Consider the following 20198-nt stretch of genomic DNA (forward strand, 5'->3'; position numbering starts at 1 on the left):
GGGGAGTGGGTTAAAGGGAATGAGAAGAGGTAAACTGAAGAGCAAAATAACTTGGGGTGTTTCTATAAATCAGTCCCTAAGAGGACCGTCTGGGTGGCTCAGTTGGTTAAGCCTCCAACTCTTGGTTTCACCTCAGGTAATGATCTCATGGTTCATGAGTTCGAGCCCTGCATTGGGATCCCTGCTTGGGATTCTCTCTTCCTCTTTCTCTGTCCCCTGTTCATGCTCTCTGTCTCTCTGTCAAAATAAATACACTTAAAATCAGTCCTCATGAGAGATGGATCAGGAGGACTGAATCACAATGATCGGAACTTGGAGCCACTGAGAATTGCTGGCCAGGCTCATTTGGCTGGGTTTGTTATATATCCCTCTGTGTTCAGCGGATGTTTGCAGAAGCCACATAGCATGTACTCAGATTTCCATAAATGATAAAATAAGTTAATATTAACATTAATAATGATAATAATAATTAGGAAAATAGTAGCTAGTACTTATATAGCACTACTATATCTAGCACTATGTTTTGCAGTTAAAAAACCTGTAATCCCTCCAACAAAAATGAGATAGGTACCTTTAACATCCTTCTTTTCAATGATGGAATAAAGCACAGTGAGTCTAAGTAACTTGCCTGAAGTTATTTTCTATCAGTGCATACAAAGTATCCAAGACTTTCAAGTCACAGCCACTTGGTGAAAGGCAGAGGCAGAATTACAGAATATTTTGTGAATAACTCTTATTTATAAAATTTTGTACACTATTTCAAAACATCTCTTGAAATGTTGACCTTTAGTTGTTGTTAAAATCAGAAAATGGTATAAAACATGGACCCCAGCCACACGGCCTTTCATTGTTCCCATTTAATTTGAGTAAGTAAGACGCATGTGTAAGTAAATGCAGCGACGGATATAAATCAGGATTTTGTAACAGATAGGAAAGGTAAATTAACATTTAAAGTTACATATTAGCTTACTATTTTCCTTTTAAAATTTAGACATGGTTTAGTCAAGCACTGATATTCAAAGCACATTAAAAATCAAGGAAAGCATGAGACGTGAACATATGGAGCATTTGTCAACAGTGACGTGATTGATGATAAGAATAATTCATGAACTTTTCTGAAATTTTAACTCTTGCTCTTCATCTATTTTGTAAGGTGTTCTATTAACATAAATAAAACTTAAAGACAGCATTCCATAATTAAACACTCAGTGGATTAAAAAATGAGGAAGCTGATAGCATTTGCATTTGTCTCCTGGAACACCTGCATTTATTTCTAGGATCCTTTAACAAGGAGAAACACAGCTGCTAATGTTGTGACTAATGAAAAATGTAAAGTTAAAGTCACGAAGAACTGGCTACATTATGTATATTTCTACTACTCTAAACAGAAAAGAGAAGACTTGCCTTGGGTCCAGAATTTACATTACATATTATTTTGACTAGTAATTCATTTTGAGGTGATATTATGATGTTGGCAGATGTATTAGTCAGCTCAGGCTGCCATAACAAGATACCATAAACTGGGTAGCTTAGACAACAGATGCGTATTTCTCACAGTTCTAGAGGCTGTAGGTCTGAAAACAAAGTACGTGTAGCTTCAGTTCCTGGCAAGGCTCTCTTCTTGGCTCACAGAATAGGTCTCCTTAAATATAAGCACTGAAAGTGATGCTTATTGATCAAAGAGCTTACAATTCTTGGAGGGTAAACAGATTTGAAACTTGCACAGGTTTACACTAAATATGTTTTAGAATTCATTTAGTTTTAACAAAATATATTTGTCATTTTAAAACAAACTTTGAGAAGAACTACAGATCTTTCTCAACTTATGATGGGGTATGTCCTGAAAAACTCACTGTAGTTCAAAATATCATTAAGTGGAAAATGCACTGAATTCATCTAACCTATGGACCATCACAGCTTAGCCTAGCCTACCTGACACATGCTCACAACACTTTCATTAGCCTGTATTTGGGCAAAACGCTCTAACACAAAGCCTATTTTATAATACAGTGCTGGAGATCTCATGTAATTTACTAAATACCGAACTGAAAGTGAAAAATAGAATGCTGTAAGGGTACAGCGTGGTTGTTAAGTGTATCAGTTGTCGACCCTCACGGTGGCACGGCTGACTGGGAGGGAGCTACGGCTGGCCGCCTCTGCCCAGCATCATGTGAGAGTATCTACTGCATGCCCCAGTCTGGGAAAAGGACAAAATTCAAAACTTATAGTGCAGTTTCTACTGCGTGCTCATTGCTTTTGCACTATCAAAAAGTCAAAAATTGAAGTTGAAACATCGTTAAGTCAGACTTATTTATAATATTTTTGAGGAAATAAACTTACTGATTATGAGAAAAACACATGAAGAAGTAGTGCTTTTTATGGAGTTGTAGTTAAAAAGATGAAATTTCTGGCACCTGGATGGCTCAGTCAGTTCTGTCTGACTTTGGCTCAGATCATGGTCTCATGCTTGGTGAGTTCAAGCACTGCATGGGGCTCTCTGCTCTGAGCACAGAGCCTGCTTCAGATCTTCTGTCCCCCTCCTCTGTCTGCCCCTCCCCCATGCACACACTCTCTCTCTCTTTTTCTTTCTCTCAAAAATAAATGAAAATTAAAAAAGATGAAATTTTATCATACGAAAGTGAAAAATCTATATAAAATATTCTAAGTGATTGATTTTTAATAGTGGATGACTGAGATAGTCAAAATGATAATAAATTATCATGGTTATTTTATGACATTGTAGTTGCATGCACTAAACTAAACACAAGATTAGATAATTACTCATATAATTTAAATAATAGATTATATTAAAGTAAATAAATCAGAGAAAATATTGTGATGATGGGTTAACTGAATTGGAGATTTATATAAATTTTAACTGCAATACATGAGGTAGTCACACATGACTATTTGATATCAAAATAATGTAGGGGCACCTGGTTGGCTCAGTTGGCTAAGCGTCTGATCTTGGCTCAGGTTCATGATCTTATGGTTCGTGGATTCGAGCCCCGTGTCAAGCTCTGTGCTAACAGCTCAGATCCTGGAGCCTGCTTTGGATTCTGTGTTCCACTTTCTCTATGCCCCTTCCCTGCTTGTGTTCTGTCTCCCTCTCTCTCAAATATAAATAAACATAAACAAATTGATATAAAAATAATATAATGTTTGTGGACCTGATGAGGCATAGGGGGAAGAAAAAGAAATCTTCTCTGTTCTAGTCAGACTTCAAAATTCTGGAAAACACGTTTGCTATTTATGAGATTTATTTATCTCATTTTGTATGTTATTATACCCAATTTTATTAATTTGCTATTAATATAATATTAATAATTATTTAATTCATATTAGCTCCTTAGACTAAACAGACATCTATGAATTTGAGCTATTTTGGGAAGTATCAGTGTTTTTATTCCCCAGAATATATTACACACTTCTAAAAATATGGGCCATTTGAATTAATTGTGTTAATTTTGAGCTTCCTTCACCAGATAAAACGAAAATAGCAAAATCCTTGAGTTAAAGGTATTTTAAACTAGAACTTTGTATGCATCTGTGTGATTTCCACTTCAAGGCCTTCTTGACAGATTTTGCATTACCAGACCAACCTAATAATAATCCTGGACCAATGTGCTTTTGAAATTAATCACAGAAGTACTGAAATCCAATGACTAAAATGGTACAGCATAACTGCTCTTGTACAGGGATTCCAAAATTAAACAGGAACTTTCTTTCTGAATTTTACACAGTATGAGAAAATTCTCTTTTTTTTCAAAATTACCTTATGATGTAAACTTTCATTGAATTAGTACTCTTTGATAAGCTCCCTTTACATCCACTCTCCTTATCTACACATATGTGTATTTTGTTTATCTAGAAGGATAATTTCAGAACCAATAACACTGTGGTTCAGTACCAGTTTTCTTAATAAAAACTTAATGTATCACATTACATTCCCAGCACACTCTAATTAAATTCCTTTTCATTTCAGTCTGTCTCAGAGGGTTAGAGAAGCTCAAGAATATTTAACAAAATTCAACAAAGCAACTACCTGAAGTTGATACATTAACCTTGGCACTGAAAGTTACTTTATTCAATCCACGTATGCCAGAAACACCATTATACAATGACCTAAAAACGACAATATTTCACTCTAACTGGAGAGGCTATAAATGAATAACGATCATTTCTAACTCATTATATGTATTACGTATTTTGCCCTGGGAAATTTTAAAGAAAAAACAAACATTAGCAACAGTAAAAGCATGTCTTACCTGAATGTAAAAGTAAAATAAAGCTGGATCTTTTCTTGATAATAAGGAAAATGGATAGACTTTAATACCTGTTAGTATAATCATTTACAGTCATACATGCCTCACAAACCAGAAAATATATATAGATCAATTTTGTTCTCCCTATTTGGATTTTAAGATGGAAACATGTAATTTCATAAAGAAAATAATTCTTCCTGTTTAACATTCCCTCACGATTATGCTTTGCTCAAATTAACTCATTCCTATGGATGATGAGGTTAAAGGAAATGTCTATTTCCTTGTTTGATTCTGGGGTGTCATGGAGTCCTTCTCTTCTATAACCAACTATACAGACCCACCATCCCACCATGGCTTATCCAAATCTTTTATGGCCACATATATTTCAGATTTACTTTTATCTTTACAGACTTTAGGAAGGTTACATAACGTACGTATGATACATATCATCCTTAGTTTTAAAACCCTCTGATCAAACTTATTGTGTGAGTGTGTGTGTGTGTCTGTGTGTGTGTGTGTATTTTTGTAGTGATGCAAAAATATCTACACTAGATTGGGTAAATTATGACCATAATAAAATTTATATCAGTTTTTTTAAAAGATTTAATGTAGATTCAATTTTTTCTGCCAATTGAAGAGCTTTCTCCCCCACCCCCATCAGCTTTATTGAGATAGAACTGACATATGACAATGTGTAAGTTTAGGGGCACAATGTGATGATTTGATGCATGTGTATATTGGTAAGGGATTACCACAATAAGGTTAATTAACAAGTCTTTTACCTCACATTATTACCATGTTTGTTGTTATGGTGATAATATTTAAGATCAATGCTCTCAGCAACTTTCAACTATACAATACAGTATTATTTACTATAGTCACCATACTATATTAAATCTCCAGAACTTATTCCTCTTATAACTGGAAGTTTGTACCTTTTGATCAATGTCTTCTCATTTCCCATACTCCCAAAACCTTGGCAAACAACCATTCTTTGTTTCTAGGAGTTCAGCTTATTTTTTTATTATATTTGAATTTTATTTTTTTAATTTTAATTCCAGTGGAGTTAACATACAGTGTTATATTACTTTCATGTGTACAATAAATTTGGAATTCAACAATTTCATATATTACTCAGTGCTCATCAAGACAAAGGTACTCTTAGGGCCCCTCGGTGGCTCCGTCAGTTAAGCATCTGACTTCAGTACAGGTCCTGATCTCACAGTTTGTGGGTTTGAGCCCCACATCGGGCTCTGTGCTGACAGCTCAGCCTGCTTTGGATTCTGTGTCTCCCTCTCTTTCTGCCCCTTCCCTACTCATGTTCTCACTTTCTCTGTCTCTCAAAAATAAATGTTGAAAAAAAATAATAAAAAAGATAAGTGTACTCTTAATTTCTGTCACCTATTTCATTCATCCACCCACCCACCTCACCTCTGATAACCATCTGTTTGTTCCCTACAGTTAAGAGTCTATTGTTTGGTTTGTCTCTCTTTTTTCCTTTGTTCATTTTTTTTGGTTTCTTAAGTTCCACATATGAGTGAAATCATATGGTATTCGTCTTTCTCTGACTGGCTTATTTTGCTTAACATTATGCTGTCTAGATCCATCCATGTTGTTGCAAATGGCAATATTTCATTCTTTTTTATGGCTGAATAACATTCCTTTATATATATCACATCTTCTTTATCTATTCATGTGTTGATGGACACATGGACTCTTTCATAGTTTGGCTATTGTAAACAATGCTGTAATACACATAGGGGTGCATATATCCCTTTGAACTAGTGTTTTCATATTCTTTGGGTAAGTACCCAGTAGTGTGATTACTGGATTGTAGGGTAGTTCTATTTTTCAGTTGTAGGGTAATTCAATTTTTAAGTTTTTGAGGAACTTCCATACTGCCTTTTACAGTAGCTGCACCAGTTTACATTCACTCCAATAGTGCAAGAGGGTTCCTTTTTCTTCACGTCCTTGCCAGCACTTGTAATTTCTTATTTATTTATTTATTTTATTTTGGCCATTATGACAGGTGTGAGGTAATATTTCACTATGGTTTTGATTTGCCTTTCCCTGCTAATAAGTAATGTTGAACATCTTTTCTTATGTCTGTTGGCCATGTGCATGTCTTCTTTGAAGATATGTCTATTCATGTATTCTGTCCATTTTTAATTAAATTATTTGGTTTTTTTTTTTTGGTGTTGAGTTGTATCAGTTATTTATATATTTTGGATACTAACTCTTTATTGGATATGTCATTTGCAAATATCTTCTATTCTGTAGGTTGTCTTTTAGTTTTATTAGTTGTTTCCTTTGCTGTGCAGAAGCTTTTTATTTTGATGTAGTCCCTATAGTTTTTCTTTTGTTTTCCCTGTGTCAGGAGACATATCTAGAAATATATCAATATGACCAATTGAAGATCTTTTTCATTTTGTAATATTTGATTAGAAACTGTAGACCCATGTGGTCACTTTTCAAAGACTGCTTTCCATTTGGGTGACAGTTCACCCACCTCTCAGTCCCCTGCCATAGTGTTATGTGATGGCCAAATACAGGATTAAACAGATGGTTCAACTTTCTGCAAAGCTAGATGAGTCAAATACTAGAACAGCCCGCAGGTTCAAATGTGTTCGTTTGAATCCACTATTATTTGTTGGTTGTTACTCGTGTGGTCAGTTCGTTTGGATTGCCTGTTGAAGCCTCTGATAATTTCTAGGCATTCTACTTTTTTTCTTCCTTGATAGTGGCTGAAGAAGCTTCCCTAAATGATACATATTCATCTGTATGGAACCAAACTGTCTCTCTGCCCCTTTCATCTCATCCACTACCAAATGGTAGGAGCAACTTTCCTTTAATCTCCTAAATTATCTGCATAGCAGCCGATCATAACTCCCCCTCTCCTTGCTCTGTCATACCCCTTAATTGCTTTAGAAAATTTCCATTTTTTTTCTTCTAGCTTTTTGTTTTATTGAACAGGAATTTTAAAAGAAGAACAATAGCGGGAAAGGAATGGATATCCCCAAATTTTAACATTCATGGGTCTGGATGTTAGTCTATATGCCGTGTTAAGGAATTTGAACAGTATACTGGCAAAATGCATCTTTGTTTCAGGGAAGATAAAATGGTGAGAGCTTGAATGTATTGAGAGCTGTTCAGTATGTTAATAAAAATAACGGTCTGGATACTGTTGAAATAGTTAAGGCAAGACATACAGAGTCCATGATCTAAATGCTAGTGATAGGAATACAAAGCAAAGTTTGGATGCGAGCCAGATTCCAAAGTGAAAATCTCTGATCATGTTCCTGGTCAGATTTGTGGTGAGGAATTATAAAGAGAAATTCAGGAAGCATCTGCACAAAAACAAAGGTTAAAGCAATGAAACAGCAATATCATCTGATAGAAAGTAGAATTCTGAAAGAACATATTGAGAGCTGATAAAATATGTGGCTAATAGGACACATTTGAAGGAAGGACATAAATTGTTCAAGAGAAGTCAAATAGAAACAATATTGTTATGTTATTGAGGAAAAAAATAACATTTTTCCTTTTATAAAAACTCGTTCACATTGCTTATTCATTATATTTTTTTTATTATGGCTTATTTGGTTATTTCCATGTGGATACTTTGGACATGTGTGAATGTTTTGTGTCTTCTTTGAAGTGCATCCTGTTATACATTATACGTCTATAGTAGGTAGTGGCAGTAGTAGACAAGTGTAAGTAGAAAGATTGAGTTATAGACATTTGGAGTTAAAATAGCTGCTTCTGAAAACGTAAAGGATTTATTCCCTACAAGTTACTCAAAGATAAATTCAGTATTGCACAGTGATGGAATGACTGAATGTCACAAGAGAGATGCTAAGTCAACAGATATGATCCATCTTTGCCTAAGACATAAAACCTCTGGATGACACTGCATATTTAATTAGGTGTTAATGAGACACAAATAAATAATAAACATTATTATTATTAAGAATTTGATGGACAAGGGGAAGCAGATGTTTGAAAAAAATGAGGCCCACTGGAAGTAGGGAAGGTATGCAGTAACAGAAGCAAATGCTTCTGTATTATTACCTACCACATAGATTTATATTGTGTCACTGTAACAGTGCTCAGCTGTGTCTGAGTGTGCAATCCCAGAACACGTGTGAGTACTCTAATGAGGATGAAGTAAAAGTTCCTCTGATCTCTGTTATGTTGTCTCTGTCGTGTTACAAAAGCGAGCGTCGAACTGCATAAAACACATTCTACTACTTTTCTAGAATTTGTTTAAGGATATTGGTTCAAATCCTTGTAGTGGCATGAAACTTGTTTAATGAATGAGCAGTTATATACCAGGGGACACATTAGGGAGTAAAAAATGTCTTCATTTAAGAATAAGTCCTGGGCAAGTTAAAAATACTGATTTGCATGTTAAGTGACTGGATGAAACCATTTACACATTTACCTAATAGTTCCAGTGCTATAATAGTCTCATAATGAGTAGGTTTCCACATTCTCTTTAATCCAATGGTCATGGACATGTGATCTGAGGATGCCTGAGGTCCTTGAGGTCTTCTCTTTTCCAACTACACATCTGTGTAGAACAGAATTTTCTTTATAGACTTCACCCAAAACATTTGGCAACAGATTTGATGCAGAAGGCAATAGGAGAGTTTAGCAGTCTACTATTAAGCTATTCATTAAAGAAATTCCAAATATGCAAACAATGTCACATACCTACTAAGTTTTCTTATGTTTTTGAAATTATAGTTGCATTTTATTTAAAAATACATTATTTATGTTAGCGTGAGTTTATTTTCATTATTTTTAAATCAATGCATATTTTAAATTATCTAATTTATAATTTCTAAATCCAGAGAGGTATAAATCACATCAAAAAAATCATTCTTGAGTCTTCAATAATTTTTAAAAGTGTGAATGGCACAAATGGGGCCCGGAGCGAAATAGGTAGAAGATGGTCAATAGAGTCCATTCTGGACACCATCATCAGGATGGTGGGATTTCATCATGCTGATATGCCTTATGTGCCTTTCTAGAGTTTTCAACCATGTCTTTCCTTTCTTCTTTTCTTTTCTTGCTTTTTCTTTTCTTTTCCTTTCTTTTCTCTCTCTCTCTCTTTTTTATTTTATTTTATTTTTCCAGCTTTACTGAGCTATAACAGTGTCTTTCAATATACTCATTGGGCCTGAGGATCTAGTGGTAGATCTACAATGTCCTAGTTGAGGGGCGCCTTGGTGGCTCAGTTGGTTAAGCATGCCACTTTGGCTCAGGTTATAATCTCACGGTTCTTAGGTTTGAGTTCTGCATTGGGTTCTATGCTGACGGCTCAGAGCCTGGAGCCTACTTTGGATTTTGTGCTTCCTCTCTCTATGCCCCTCTCCACCGCTCTCTCTTTCATTCTCTCTCAAAAATAAACATTAATTAAAAAAAATAAAATAAAATGTCCCAGTTGGAATCCCTGGTAAGATCAAATCCATACCTCTCACAGTGCATTGAGCTCCCACATCTACTTCACTTATGATCTCAAAGTAGATTGTAATAATTTAAAATTTTAAAGCTTCCCTCAATCCAGTCCTTCTGTAAAATTATTTTTGTCCTCTCTATCTAAATATCTGAAGTTCACTCATTTATCATTTTCCTGATCTACATTCCACTCTAAACAACCTCACTAAAAACTTGTACCAGTTCAAACTAATCTCTGTCTTTCCTAAACACAAAAAGAGTGTGTATTTGGTTGTGTACAATTATTGCTTTGAGCTCCTAATGAAATACAGTTGTATACTGCATTCCTACTGTACTCCAAATATTGTGTTAGCTGCTGAGAACGTTACTAAAAGTACAATGTGATGTACCCACTAACCTGGGAATTCATAGGTGTTTTGAGAGGACAAAAGAGAAATTTGAAACTGAATCATAATGGACACATAGTATCTAACCAGATGATGGGAAATGGTGTAGGTAAGAAAGATAATTTCAGGTAGAAATGAATGTACATCTGTCCTGGAGTGAGAAATAGCGTTGAAATTACAAATGTGGCTGCCACTGTAACAAAACAACAAAACAAAAACAAAGAAAAAACAAACAAAAAAACCCCAGGATTCAGGTCCTAAAAGAATTGATATGATATATTATTTTTGACATTAACATGGGGCCAATCTGGACTACTCTAAATGTATAAGGGACAGGCTAATATTTCAGTATTTCCCCTTTTTATCTTTTTCTGTGTATGAAAAAAATCTATGAAGGTGTAATGAGTTCTATTTTCCAAATATTCATCTATAAGTAAATAAAATAATTTTACAAATAAACTTATCATTAAAAGTAGATGGATATTAAATATAATAATAAAATAAATTAATTGAAATAATTATTGGAGATATTGCTTTAAAGCTTGTGTTTTGTTTATACAATAGAAAATCATGAGAGAATTTTCAATTTTTCAAATTCATGCTTAAATACTAATACCTACATCATTTTGCCACCTACAGTCTTTCAAAGGACTAGAAGAAGACTTTTTTTTTTTTCCAAATCACCTGTGGTATGAATCTAAAGTGACTATAATTTCTAAAGTTTTTTTATATATCAAGTAATGCAGTCTGTTCTTTTAACTGCCCTTATATCTGCTTTCATGCATTTTGGGATAAAACACTCTGAGTTACAAATATGGAATTAATATTTTAAAAGATGTATTAATCCACAACAATATGGAGTAAATTTTTTAATCCTCTTTCTTGAAACTTTCTTTAACAGGGAGCTAAGATGAACCTCTGCAAAATATTGAAATACAGCATCAGGGTGCATTCATGGCAATACATCAATTGGATTCATTTGAAATTGGAAAATGTGTGTGTTCACTGGAGCATTTAAAATGATGCACAACAGAGGCTAATTTATTAGAACAAAGTCAGACTAAATCTCAATTAGTGGAAAAGACCACAATTAATCCTTTGAGTAGAGTCCTTTGGGTCAGGATAGAACAGACTACATAAATTCTTTACAGTCATACATTTTCCACCCCAAATTTAAAGAAAAGAAAAAACAAACAAACAAACAAACAAACAAAAAACTTGTGCTCTTTGACTCCAATCTCAGTTAATTATTTCAGTTTTAAATACTTCCCCACACAAAATAAATTTTAACTTCTCAAATTTCTACTTGATTTCAAGGTCACCATTTTTATAAGGCACTAAGACATTCTATTAATAATCATTTCACACATCAGTTTCTATTCCCTATGCATTGTTATTCTGAACTCAGTTCAGTCCCCTAAAAGCTAAACAGTTGCAAAGTAAATTTGAAATGCCAATTTTAAATGTTATGTGATCCTTTATGAATGCCTACCATGTCCCATATAACGTTAACATATTAGATTTATACTTGTCCCAAGTACAAATGTGCTGTTTTTAGAACATTTTCTGATAATTAGGAATAGATGTTCTGAATATTATTTCTGAATTTTCTATATCTCATATGATATTTTTAATTGAACAAAACCCCATAGGAATGCCTATAAGCATGTGGGCATTATTCAGGAAGAAGGAGTGCTGTTAAGAGACTTGAAATTTTAATCAAATGGCTTTGGGGATAGAGATAAGAGAAGAAGGAGGGAAAAACAGAGACTCGGTTCAAAGAATTTTAGTAATTATGGCAGCAATAGATAAAACTTTAAGCTAAAGATAAAACAAAGAAGAGACTTTTCTTTTTTAAGTTTCTCCTGCTTAAGAAGTCAATGAATTTTGAAATTCCAGTAACAATTACATATTAGACTTATCTTTGTACTAAATATTTTGAGGTTTATAAAGTGTGAGTAGATAAAAATAATTTTACATTGCCCTGCATCAAAGGGCCAACATGACTGAAAGTAAACATACATTGACATTAAATATAATCAAAGACATATGCAAAAATTGTAAGGATATATAACTTATTCACGTGTGGTCTTTCTAAAAACATGTAAATCAGAGAAAATCTTTTGAAAAGTAGAGAAGTAATAATTTCTTCTTATATAAGGCATCAAGAGCTGTTGCTCACATATAAAATCTGTATCCTCCCATCTTACTACTTAATTTAAAGTAGAACTAGGTCCTTATCAAAGTGTACCTGGGTTGGAGACAAACAGATCTCCCTCATTTAACATAAGGGCAGTTCACTCTTCAGTCTCCATAGTATGTTGGCCACATTAATAAAAGATTTACTAAATAATTGTAAAACAAAACACAAATAATAAGATATAATATTTTAACTTTACATATCAATAAAATATAATTTTAACTTTTTAATTAAGCATGGCTATTAGGTATGTGTAAAATAAACTATATAATCAACAGTGAAAAAAAGGTTTATGTTTTCATAGTATCTTTGAATTTTGTTAAACTTTAACAAATATTTAGTTGAGCCAAATGTTACTAAGATTCTAGAACTTTATTTTTTTTATTTAATTAAATTTTGTTTAACGTTTATTCATTTTTTGATAGAGACAGACAGAGCGTGAGTGGGGGAGGGGCAGAAAGAGAGGGAGACACAGAATCCAAAGCAGGCTCCAGGCTCTGAGCCATCAGCACAGAGCCTGACATGGGGCTCAAACCCACAAACCATGAGATCATGACCTGAGCTGAAGTTGGACACCTAACAGACTGAGCCATCCAGGGGCCACTAAGATTCTAGAACTTTAAACAGTATGTTCTAACAATGAAATTTTTTATTAATTTTAAGCATAAGTGTAAAATAATAAATTGTGTAACTTAGCATTGTTATTTAACACAATACTGGAAGTTTCAACCACAGTAAACATTCAATAAAAAGAAACAAAAGGCATCCAAATTGGCAAGGAAGAAATACAGGTCTCACTATTTGCAGGTAACATAGTACTCTATGTAGGAAATCTGAAAGATCCCACCAAAAAACTACTAGAACTGATTGATGAATTCAGTAAAGTTGTGGGATACAGAATCAACACAAGGAAATCTGTTGCATTTCTATACACCAATAATGAAGCAACAGAAAGAGAAATTAAGGAATAAAGAAATCTTATTTTATAAACATTTTGTTTTCCTTTTATCCTTGAAAACATCAAATATTGAGGGATATAGAATTCATGATGATTTTTGTTAACATTGCCATAGATTTTACACCCTTCATTCTGCTTAACTAGAGTCAGTTGGGAGGCACCTAGATGTATATTTACTTTTACAATTTTTTCCTACAAACTTTAATAGAAAAAAATGAACAATTTATAACTTTTATCAAATTTGATTATCATTTAATGAATAAACTGTTATTAACTCATCTTAAGATAACTTTATTCTTATATTTCAGATTCCTATTTTGAAATAAAATTTGGAATATATATGAATAAAATACAAATATATCTGAGGAAGAGAAAAGATGAAGTTCCCTGTTGATGACTGCTAATTAATGTTGAGAGTTGACCGATGAGGTACTTAAAGTTTCATTTAACAATAGTTAGGATTCTCTCTTTTCCCAGGAATCTAAATTCATTTATAAAATTTATAAAAAAGAGCTCACTGGAGGAAAAAAGAAAGACATGTCTAAAACTCTCTATATGACACTATTTATCTTAGTATATATATAATATTATATAATATATAATTATGTATGTAAAATATAATTCTAAAAATATATTTGTTTTGCCTATAATTTACATAGTTTTCTAAATAAAATGACAATTTATTATCTGAAATAAGAGAAGTAGAATATCTTTGAGAATGTTCAAAATCCTCCTTTGCAGAATAATGTGCATGCTGTCTAGGGGAAGGATATATATGGCAGGAGGGAGATAATCTGTTACGAAATAAAAGAGCTAACTGCATTTGAAATAAAGGGATTCAGACAGGCTTTGCTCAGATAGCATCAATACAATTTGTAACTAACCAAATAAGTAAAAATGAGAAGGAAGAGAAGCAATGACTCTGGAGTTTGAATCCAGAATAACAATACTGAATACCTGAATACCTACAGACAGAACGTACTTCAGGATAGGAATTATGAGGATAGGCTGTTTTTGAGTATGTTTGTGTGCTTGATTATGTGTTTACTTCCTTGATGTGGATATAGTTTGGGAATATGAATCTGAATCTCAAGAAATAAGAAGTCACCATGGACTCAAATTTAAGAATAAGATACAGAGAAGTTATCTTAGTGAATACATGAATGGATGGAGAAACATATAAAGGTACAAAGAGAAAGAGAATATGCCATCAGTCTGGTTATAGAGAAATATCAGAACAAAATGCACTGATAGAAGCTATTAGATATCTGTAATTTTGAATCAGTATTTATGAGTAAGGGTGAAAAATGGACTAAAATGTAATGAATATTATTTGAAGAATTCTGAGGGGAACACACACAGTAGCAAATCTCAGACAAAGGCTGTCAAATATTGTTATATGGTAAAAGAGGTACATCTGACAGAGAAAACCAATCAATCCTGTGTAAAACAGCAGGACTGGATGCACAAGCTGATACCCAGAGATTCGCTGGACTGTATTCCCAACGAGAGTGAGGAAATTGACCTGATGGAGGTATTTAAGAAGAGATGTATTTAGAGAGTTCAACTAGTCAATGACACAGATTATAGGAGAGATTATGTTGATTGGAAGAAGTCCCAGCTGCCCACACGACACAGGCTGCAGATAAGTCTATCAGATTTCTCAAAGAGTTAGAGAGAAGGGAAATGATAAAGCAATAATTTTCAGTCAAATTTTATACCTTCTGAAACTATCATTAAAAATCAGTTTTGGGGGTGCCTGGGTGGCTCAGTTGGCAACTTCAGCTCAGGTCATGATCTTGCGGTTCATGAGTTTGAAACCCGCTATCTGTGCTGACAGCTCAGAGCCTGGAGCCTGTGTCTTCCTCTCTCTGTTCCTCCCCTGCTTGCACTCTGTCTCTCTCTCTCTCAAAAATAAATAACATTTAAAGAAAGTCATTTTCAGACCTCCCAAGGACTCTAGAGACAGATTACTTTGTTACAATCCCGCCCTGGTCACTTGTTAGCTGTATGATCTTGGGCAAATCAGTTTTTCTGTATTTATCTCAAAACCTCATGTATAAAACTTTTAAAAATAAACATAATTGAATTATCAAAGGTAAAATATTTAGTGAAATGCCTAGAAATAGCAATTACTAGATGCATGTGCTATTATTATTGCAGTTTTTATTAAGGGTATTCATAACATGCCAGATATGCAATGAGCCCAGCAGGGACATTAGTCCCAGATTGGAGCAAGTCAAAAGGCTCAGAGTTCAAAGTGATATTTCTTCAAGAAGAGAAAATTAATAAAACAAAATGAAGAGAAAATTAATAAAATGCCTAAGGTATTGAGAGGACTGACTCAGCTGGGAAAACTATGTATTGCTAAGTACATAAAAAACTAATCAGTGGAAGAAATAATGCAGCTCACTCCAGGATGGAGGTGTCTTGTGCTAGAACATCTTTCTGCTGGGTGAGATGGCATATGTGAAATAACACCTCATGTGGATGTCATACTGTCATCTATGTGCGTCCTCCAACTCAAGCTAAGGAACTATTTGAAAATAATAGTTTGGGAATGTTTTTTCTTATAATACTGCTGTATGCTCTTGAACAACTCCAGTGTTGTGTGGACACATTAATCTCTTTAGACTTGTGCCCTATGAGGTCATCTGAGAAAAGGGAAAAAAAATAGACTAGACACAAGGAGAGGATGAGGAAAGGGTTCTTCTAATTTATTTCCCAGTGTTTAACAACTATATGCTCCCATGGGAACTCCTGGTAGTAAATGGCTCTGTTTTATCCCCCAAATCTCAAATTGGAAGCCATAACTTTTGTATTACCTAAAAACATAAAATGTCTCAACTTATTGTTAGTTTCTTAAGAACATATATGGTAGAAGGACATGTATGTGTACCACTATATGTCTAATACACACATTTTGCACACAATAAATGCTCAACAATTGCTTTTTAAGTGAATATTGAGGCTATTTCCAATCTAAAATTAACTTCATAACTAAATTCATGATAGGCAGGATCTCTGTTATAAATCCTTTCCATCTCCAAGATCACACAACATTCCATATTGGTTAGTCAGGATGTGGAGTTTCAGTAACAGAAAACCAAATCTAAGTAGTTCAAGGAAAAAACATATCTTGCTGCTAACATATCTGTGAAATGAAAGGGAAAGCTCTTGCTTAAGGCATGACTGGGCCCTGGAGTTCAAAAGATGTCATCAGTTGTCTGTCTTTTTCTGTTCACTTTGATTCACTTTGATTTATATATTTTTAAAATTAATTCTTAGACAGGCCTTTTCCACATGTTGGCCTTAATATCCACTGGCAACCCAAGGATCACCTGGTCCTCAGTCATATCCATTTCAAATTCCATTTCCTCATTCCTAGAATCAATGAAAATCTCACAAAAAGGATTCTTATTATCTAGCTCTGTATAACCTTTAATACAATCACTGTAGCATTGATTGTATTATTGACTATCCTGTGTCATTTACCTACAAAAAGGACTATAGGACAGCGATAATGTTGACACTCTCAGTTGGGAAAGGACAGTTCTTGAAAAGAAAACCATAATAAGTAGTCAATAAATAATTGAGCTGGGGCCCCTGGGTGGCTCAGTCAGTTAAGCATCTGACTCTTGATTTCAACTCATGTCATGATCTCATGGTTTGTGAGTTGGAGCCCTTTGTGAATTCCAGCCTTGCACTGGGCTCTGAGCTGACAGAGCAAGCTTGCTTGGAATTCTCTCTCTCCTCTCTCTCCTCTCTCTGCCCTTCCCCTGCCCTCTCTCTCTCTCTCTCTTTCAAAAATAAGTTAATATTTTTTTAATAATTGATGGAAGTACATTACACAGTCTAATTTTACTTGTAATCTACTATTATTAATAGAATTCAATCACCTATATTTTCATTATGTTTTGTGTTTCTTCCAAGTGAGCATGGGTGTTTTAGATGTCCTCATAACTGACTAGCCACGTTTTAGTGGCTTAAGAAAAAAAATCATTTGTTCATGATTTTGTGGAAGGACCAGTTAGTCGTTCCTTTCCAGATGGCAGAAAATGGAGTGCCTGGAACTGGTGGATCCATTTCTTACACATTTAGTACTTTTGTTCTCTTCCTTTGTATTTCGTCTCATTTCCAAATTTGGGCTTTTGTTTGTTTGTTTTGTTTTTACTTTTTATTTTTTTCTTAATGGAATGTCTGTGTCAAGATAATTGCACTTCCTATAGGGTTTGTAGAATATGCAAATTACTAGGCCATTTAAAGACTGAGCTCACTACTGGTCCAACATCATTACTTCTGCCTTATCTTATTGGTCAGATTCAGGGAGTGATACACACTACTCCACTTCTTGATGAGAGAGAGACAAATTCACATTTCAGAAGACTATGTGAACAGAAAGACACTGTTGTGATCTTTTACGAACAGAGGCTGTTGCAGTTGGTAAATGAGATACCTCATTATTTATCCAAGACTTGATATATCAATTTCTATGACAGAGAAAATTATATGGATTCTATTTTGTTAGGAAAATCAAAATTTGAGGACTCATTTATTGTGATTATCATCCAATCAGCAAGAGTAATAACAGCTAATTATTATTTTAACTATCAAAATTATTGATGTGTTTGCTCCCATAAATTTCTTTTGTAAGACAAATAATTAGTGCTCTACATCAAAAGTTCATTACTGATTAACATCATGATACCATATAAGTTTCTTGATTGCCTTTATTTTTTTAATTTTTTTTTTATTTAAAAATTTTTTTCTTACATTTTATTTATTTTTGAGAGAGAGAGAGAGAGACAGGGCACCTGTTGGGGAGGGGCAAAGAGAGGGAGACACAGAATCCAAAGCAGGCTGCAGGCTCCAGGCTCCAAGCTGTCAGCACAGAGCCTGATGTGGGGCCTGGACCCATGAACTGTGAGATCATGACCTGAGCCAAGGTCAGTTGCTTAACTAAGCCACCCAGGCACCCATCTTGATTGCCTTTAAAAGCAGCTGAGATCTCACATTGTGTGATTGGAGGGAGTTCCAATTTCCCTAAAAACAAGTCTCTAAAAATGTACAGATGTGTAACATAAGCTCACAATTTACTTTAAAAAGCATAATATAATAGATATAGATATTCTCTGAACAATAAATACCACAAAAAATGGATTTCACATTATATCCATTAATGTCATTGTCATATGCCAGTATTTAATACATCTCTTATGGAGGGACTAATATATGATTATATCTGAGGATGGGCTAAATGAGTGATGGGTATTAAGGAGGGCACTTGCTGTGATGAGCACTGGGTATTATATGTAAGTGATAAATCACTAAATTCTACCACTGAAACCAATACTACCCTATATGTTAACTATCCTGAATTTAACTAAAAACTTGAAACAAAAAAAAAGAAAAAAAGATTAAATCTGATATGCCATCAAATTCCACTGTAATTTCTAAAATAAGATTATTAGTTATTTTTGCCTCTCTTCTTCCCAGAACTTTTAAAATCTGAAATAAAGATGTTACATAGGAAATAATTTAAAATCCATGTTTAAAGTGCATAAATATTAAGGGCTAGAGAGTTACCATTTATTTTCAGAAAAACCATTTTTAAGCATACACATAAATATTAAGACAATACATACTTTTTTGTCAGTTATACTTACCAGTTTTTCTGAAAGCGATCAAAGTGTTGTCGTGTAGGAATAGAACAATCTGAATATCAAACACTGAATTACACAGGAAGGCTGGTCCTCAGAAATTTGAAAGAAGCTTGGGTGGTCATAGCAGCAATTCTTTCAAGCTTCTGTTCACGTAGCAAGTGGATCACAAAAGGGTCTAGAAATGTTTTTAAAACCTGTGACCATTCAGAAAATGAAGAGGAGAGAGAAAATGTTGGTACTGAAAATATTAATAAAATGTAAGATACAAAAATGTACTACTGGTGGTCATTTTCACTTAAAAACTATCCGTTCATATAATTTGAGAGCCTTTACTTCTGACTTCCCATTCCAAAAGTATTAGAAGGGCCTGTAAATTATTTCAAGATGGTAGGTAGCTGCATATTTCAATTATTCTCTTCCTGACCTTCTACATACATGGTAAGAAAATGTTGGGAGCTAAAGGAATATATTCTATGTTTGACAGGATTCTTACAACACAGAAATAAATATGAATTGTGAATACCCATCTCAGTGAATGTTTCTCTTTGCATAATAGAACTTATGAGTTATCTGTAAAATTATATGAGTTAAATAGCATACATATAAACATTTTATTTTATGTAGGACTTAATGCATGGATACTTCAAAATATATGAATTTTCAACTTCACCAGAAAATTATTAAATAAAAATAGAAATTTAAATACATTTGTTGATTATCAATTTGGGAAAACATTAAGATGTTGCTATTCAGTGCTATCAAGGAGTTAAGTTCAAGTATGTGCAGTGTGTCTGGAGAGGAATATATCTAGATATATTTGCCAGAAAATATATCAATGTGCTTTGGAAAACTGATGAATCAGGTTTATCACACCTTTTAATCACTTGACTCAGAAATATTGCTGGTTTTGGACTAAAAGATATAAACAAAACTGGACATTACTTTAGGTAAAAATTTCAGTATTTGTAAAAGCAAAACAAATGTATTACTTTGCATCCATGAACATATATATATATATATATATATATATATATATATATAAACACACACACACACACACTAACAAATAAACAAATAAAATAAAAAGTCAATCATGAGAGAATCGTTACTATAAAGTAAAATATATATTTTATCACATAGTGATCTCAAAAGTCTAGATCAATTTATCTATCAGTCTGTCTCTGTGTGTCTGAGCATGTGTGTGGATGTAGGTGTGTAATTACTTGCTCAGGTGAAGATGTCGTATCTACCAAGTGGTTGGCA

The sequence above is a fragment of the Panthera uncia genome (genome assembly GCF_023721935.1).
Source record: "Panthera uncia isolate 11264 chromosome A1 unlocalized genomic scaffold, Puncia_PCG_1.0 HiC_scaffold_16, whole genome shotgun sequence".
NCBI classification, from domain to species: domain Eukaryota; kingdom Metazoa; phylum Chordata; class Mammalia; order Carnivora; family Felidae; genus Panthera; species Panthera uncia.